We start from the raw sequence: 7068 nt of genomic DNA on the forward strand, positions 1-7068 counted from the left end.
AGACCTTCTGGAGTTAAAAAAAAAAAAACACACACTGCAAGAGTTGAAAGATGAAATAGCAAGCTTGGGAAATATAGTCAGCCAAATGGAGGAAAAGGTCAGTGATATCAAAGACAGAAATCAAGAAATAAATCAGAAGGAAGAAGAAATAAAACGAAGAATGAAAAATAATGAAAGAGAAATACAAGAACTAGTTGATACCATATGGAAAGGAAACAAGAATAATGGGTATTCTTTTTTTTCACCCTCTTTAATCCCCCCCACACTTCCACCTCTGACCTATGGATGTTGCTGTGTCTCCCCCTTAAGAATGGGATCTCTGAAGGCAGACCAGGATCATGCCACACACCCGTGACCTGGTGCACCTCGGACCTGGCGTGCCCAGGGCCTGGCGCACCAAGGGTATGGTCTGTGGCTCTACCTGGGGTGCGAACCCAGGACCTTCTGTGTGTAAAGAAGATGTGCTAACCACTACACTATAAAGCCACTCACATGGGCATTCTTGAAATAGAGGAAAAGGAGCAAGGATTAGAAAGCATTTTCAGACAAAAGTTGACAAGAATTTCTCAAATCTAAGGAAGGAGCAGGAGCTTGGAATTCAAGAAATCAACAGAACACCCAATTATCTCAAGCCAAAAAGGTCCTCTCCAAGACACATTGTATTAAAATTACAAAAAATCAATGACAAAGACAGAATTCTCAGGGCAGCCAAGGAAAGGAAGACAGTATCTTATAAAGGAAAATCCATTAGATTATCGTCGGACTTCTCAGCACAAAACTTACAAGCCAGAAAAGAGTGAAATAAAATATTCAAACTATTAAGTGAAAGGAACTACTAGCCAAGAATAATGTATCCAGCAAAGCTCTCCTTTAGATATGAAGGAGAAATTAAGACCTTTCTAGACATACAAAAATTGAGGGGATTTGCCAGTACGAAGCCTGCATTACAGGAAATACTGAAATGGATCAGCTCACCTAAAACAAAATGACAAAAAAAAAATTTCTTAACTAGCAGTAAGGAGACTAGCAGGCTGATAGAAGCAGAGGAGTGTAACCCTTACTAAGAACATGGCATTATAAGCTTAAACAATGAGAAGAGATTGCTATACCAAGAGAGTAATGAACATACAGTATACATAGGGACAAAATGAGACAATGACTGAAAAGGGGAAGAATCAAATATCCAAATTCACAAAGGGAAATGGAGGTAAGGTATGCGCAGAAGAAAATGGATATATATATCATCTACATATTCATAATGGTAACCACACGCCAAAGATTCAGAACTGAAGTATATAACATAAAACAAGAAGGACCAGAGGGAAAGCCCACAAAATCCAACCAAAATTAGGATAAAAAAAGACACACAAGGACAAGGAAGCAATGGAAACACAGAGCTACCAGAAAGTAAAACATAAAATGGTTATAGGAAAACCTCATATTTCAACAAATATTCTAAATATAAATGGACTGAACTCACCAATAAAATGCACAGAGTTGCAGATTGGATCAAAAACTAAAGTAAAACCATGTGTTGCCTCCAGGACACACATCTCAGTTCCAAAGACAAATATAGACTCAAAGTGAACGGGTAGAAAATGATATTTCAAGCAAATGGCATTCCGAGAGAAGCATGAGTAGTAGCACTTATACCAGACGAAATAGACTCCAAAATAATAAAGGTAAAGAAAGGTACTGAGGGATACTTCATAATGATAAAGGAACTCATTCACCCAGAAGACATAACACTTATCAATATTTATGTTCCCTATCAGGGAGCCCCAAAATATATATAGCAATTACTAACAGAACTAAAGGTAGAAATAGACCAAAACACTATTGTATAAGGGAATCTAAATACCCCACTGTCAGATATGGACAGATCATCTAAAGAGAAAATCAGTAATGAAATAACATCTTCAAATAATACATTAGACCAACTGGACATAATTGACATTGACAGAACCATTTATCCCCAAGCAGCTACTTACACATTCTTCTGTGGTGCACATGGAACATTTTTAAGGATCAACCACATACTGGGACACAGAGATAGCCTCAACAAATATAAGAGGGTTGAAATTATACCAACCATATTCTCTGATCAAACTGCTTTGAAGCTGGAGATCAACTTTAAATAGAAAGTGGGAAGAACCATAAATACATGGAGAGTAAACAATATGCTGCTGAAGAATAACTGAGTCAGAGAAGAAATAAAAAGAGATCAGGAGATACATAGAAATGAATGATAATGATAATACAACATATCAAAACTTTTGGGACACAGCAAAAGTGGTAATAAAAGCAAAGCTCATATCATTACAGGCCTATCTGAAAAAAGAAGAATGAGCCCAAATAAACGACATAATGCTTCATCTTAAAAAACTAAAAAAGGAAGAACAAATGAAGCTTAAAATCAACAGAAGGAAATTATCAAAATTAGAGCAGATTAAATAAAATTTTAAAAAATAGAAAAAATAAATGCATAAATGCAAAAAAAAAAGAGCTTGTTCTTTGAGAAGGTTAATAAAATTGCCAATCCTCTGGACAGACTCACTAAAGAAAAAGAGAAAGGACACAAATAAACAAAATCAGGGATGAAAGAGGAGAAATTAGGACAGCCATTGCAGACATACAAAGGATCATACAAGAACACCATGATAAAGTATATAACACCCAATTTATTAACCTATAAGAAATGGATCAGTACTTAGAAAGACACAACTTTCCTAGACTGAATCAAGAAGAACTGGAAAATCTAAACAGATTAGAGGTATGGAAATTGAAACAATCATCAAAAACCTACTAAAAAGTAAAAGTCCAGGACCAGATGACTTCACCAGTGAATTCTACCAAACATTCAAAGATTTAATACATATTCTCCTCAAACTCTTCCAAAAAAATCAAAGAGGAGGCAATACTTCCCAACTCATTTTATGAGGCCAATGTTACCCTGATACCAAAACCTGGTAAAGATAACACACAAAAAAGAAAACTACAGACCAATATCTCTCATGAACACAGATGCAAAAATCCTAAATAAGATACTAGCGATCTGAATACAGCGACATATTAAAAAGATTATACGCCACGATTAAGTGAGCTTCATCCTAGAGGCAAAGGGATGGTTCAGCATATGCAAACCGATTAATGTGATATACCACATGAACAAATTAAAATATAAGAATCATATGATCATATCAATAGATGCAGAAAAAGCCTTCAACAAGATACAGCATCCATTTATGATCAAAATACTTAACAAAATCATATAGAAGGAAAGTAACTTAACATAATAAAGGCCATATATGACAAACCCTAAGCCAACATTATACTAAATGGTGAAAAACTAAAAACCTTTCCCCTAAGATCAGGAACAAGACAAAGCTGTGTACAATAGCCATTGATTTTTAATATAACATTGGATGTCCTAGCAAGTGTAAACAGGGTAGAGTAAGACAAAAAAGGAATCCAAATAGAAAATGAAGAAGTCAAACTGTCACTATTTGCAGATGACATGATTCTCTACATAGAAAACCCTAAAGACTCTTAAGAATACTACAGGAGACAATAAGCAAATACAGTAAAGTTTCTGTGTACAAAATCAATGTTCAAAAATCCATAGTGTTCCTATACTCTAATAATGAAGTGTCAGGAAAAAAAAGTGGAAAAAATAATTCCTTTTGCAATTACAACAAAAAAAATAAAAATACCTCAGAGTAAATCTAATGAAACACGTGAAGGACCTATATAATGAAAACTACAAGACCCTATTAAAAGAAATCTAAGAAGATACAAAGAAATTGAAAGATTCTGTGTTCTTCGATTGGAAGAATCAGTATAGTTGAAATGACCTTATTATATAAAGCATTATACAAATTTAATGCAATCCCCATCAAAATCCCATCAGCAATTTTAAAAGAAATAGAACAAAAAATCATCAGATTGTATGGAAGGACAAGATCCCAAATTGCCAAAGCCATCCTGAGAAAAAAGAACGACTCTGGAGGCATCTCTCTTCCTGACCTCAAATTATACTACAAAGCAACAATCATCAGAAAGGCATGGTATTGGCAGAAAAACAGACAAATCGAATACAATTGAGAGTCCAGAAATAAACTCATGTTTATATGAGCATATAATTTTCTACAAAGGAGCCAAAAACATACAGTGGAGAAAGGAAAGCCTCTTCAATAAATGGTGCTGTGTAAACTGGAAAGCTGCCTGCAAAAGAATGAAAGTAGACTGTTCTCTATCAACACACACCAAAATTAACTCAAAATGAATTAAGGACCTGAATATAAGACCTGAAACAATAAATTGTATAGAAGAAAACATAGGAACTAAACTCAAGGACCTTGGACTTAAAGAGGATTTTATGAGTTTGACCTCAAAGGCAAGTGAAGGAAAGCAAAAATAAATGAATGAGACTACAACAAACTAAAGGGCTTCTGTACAGCAAAAGAAACCATCAACAAGAGACAACCATCTGAATGGGAGAATATATTTGCAAAGAATGCCTCTGATAAGGGTCTAATATCCAAAATTTACAAAGATTTCATACAACTCAATAACACAAAAACAAAAAAATAAGCAATCCAATTGTGCCCTTCATAGACATCTGGAAAGAAGGCTCAAAGCGATAGACTCTGAACTTTCTAGTGATCTGCAGACTCAAAGCGTATAATTGGGGACCTGACAGACACTTCTTCCAAAAAGACATACAAATGGCCAACAAACATATGAAAAGATGCTCAACATTGCTAGCTATTAGTGAAATGCAAATCAAAACCACAATGATCTACCATATGACCCAGCAATCCCTCTACTGGGTATTTATCCCGAAAACTTGAAAACTCATAACTGAAAAGATATTTGCGCATCGATGTTCATAGCGGCATTACTCACGGTGGCCAGGGCATGGAAGCAGCCAAAGTGTTCTGTGATAGATGATTGGATAAAGAAGCTGCGTTGTGTACACACACACACACACACACACACACACACACACACACACAAAGTATATGTGTATGTATGTATATACATATATATGTATATGTATGTATCTGTATACATACATACATACAACATACACATATACATATATACATACACATATACATATATACATATATATACAATGGAATATTACTCAGCCTTAAGAAGAGATGAAATATTGCCATTTGTGACAACATGGATGGACCTTGATATAATCATGCTAAGCAACATAAGTTAGACAAAATAAGTTGAAAAGCACATGATATCACTCGTATGTGGATTTAAATCTGAAAGCAACAAACATGACAGACAAACAGACTCATGGACAAGGACAGTGGATTAGTGGTTACCAGAGGAAATGGGGGAAGGGCAGGTCAATAAGGGCATAAGGGGTCCAAATATTTGGTGACGGAAGGAAATATAATTCTGGGTGTTGAACACACAATGCAATACATATACCACATACTGTTGAATTTTACAATTAAAATTAATTCGTTTTTGTTGATTGATGTCTCCCCGATAATTTTTAATTTAAAAAAAATAAGACTTCTAGTTCAAAACAGTAATCAAAAAGGCAGGCACAAAATACCTTTGTGCCCTTCATAGACATCTGGAAGGAAGGCTCAAAGCGATAGACTCTGAACTTTCTAGTGATCTGCAGACTCAAAGCGTATATAATTGGGGATACTACTAGAGAACTGCTATTCACACACTAACTATAAATCAGGACACTTCAACAGAAAGAGCCTGTGGGAGATTTCCCTTTACCCTCATATTGTATATGCCTTTTGCAATGTAACTTTGCAGCATCTCTCATCAAAAAGTGATGTCAATTTTCCTACCCCTAGAATCTGGTCTGGCCTTATGATTTCCTTCGATCTAGTAGAAGTTGTGTGAAATCCAAGTCTGGGCCTCAAGCAGCCCTGCAAGCTTCTGTTCTTTCTTTCAGTAACCTGCCAAGCTGCCATATGAACAAGCCCAAGCTAACCTGCTGGATAAAGGACATGTAGCCAAGTTACCCCCATTGCCCAATCCAACAGTCAACTCTCCACAACTAGAGTCACCTAACTGACGGGTATTTGACCACAGACACAAAGCCCAGGCAAGACCAAAATAACTACCTACCTGAGCCCAACCAAAATTGCCAACCCACAGAATCGTAAGGTAGATAAATGTTATTTTTAAGCCACTAAGTTTTCGAGTAGTTTGTTATTCAGCAAAAGTTAACTGATACAGAGCTTAACTAAAATAAATCTAAACCAAGTAAGCTGTCTTCAAAGCCTGAAGCTGACAATTCTGAATACAAATCTGAATATTTTCCTTCAGCACATTAAGTCCAAACCCCTGTATCCTGGGAGACACAATTTTTAATTGCACTTCCACGAGGCTCGGGCAGTGCAGCTTGCCATTCTCCTGCACCTAACTAGCACTGTGAAAGAACTGCACATGAGGAAAATTATGGCATGCAAATTATTCATACATTGTTTACATTGCTTCTTTTTATTTTTTATGGAGAAATTTGTTACAAATTAATTTTTTAAGTATTTTTATAATTATTTATTTACTATGGTGACACTGATAAACAAAATGCAGTAAGTTTCAAGTGCACAATTCATCAGTAAGTAATATATGCGTTGCTTCTTTTTAAACTACAAAATAAAAGCAAATCTTTTAAAAACAATAGTCCATCCGTATTCAAATTTTAGCAGTAGAAATACATTTATAGTATATGAATATATCACTTTTTCTCCTATCATGACCAGCAACAGTTGCCTTCTCCTAGAAGTAAAGACTCAAAATACTGTGACACTACTACATAGTAAACCATTTTTCTCAAGGACTCAAGTGCATTGACAAACTTAGTTCACCAATAATCACAAAATATGGTAGGTATTATGAAATCTCACATAGGTGATATGAATTTCATGAGAAGTTATTAAGTTTGCATTCTGTAATGGTACTTCCTGTGATACCTTTTGTTAGTCAATGTTCCAGCCGTATTGCAACACATAATCAACCACAAGCTGTAGGAACTGACCTGGCTACAGAAACTGAGCATCGAAGCATAAT

The sequence above is a fragment of the Pteropus alecto genome, unplaced genomic scaffold, assembly GCF_000325575.1.
Source record: "Pteropus alecto unplaced genomic scaffold, ASM32557v1 scaffold85, whole genome shotgun sequence".
Classification (NCBI taxonomy): domain Eukaryota; kingdom Metazoa; phylum Chordata; class Mammalia; order Chiroptera; family Pteropodidae; genus Pteropus; species Pteropus alecto.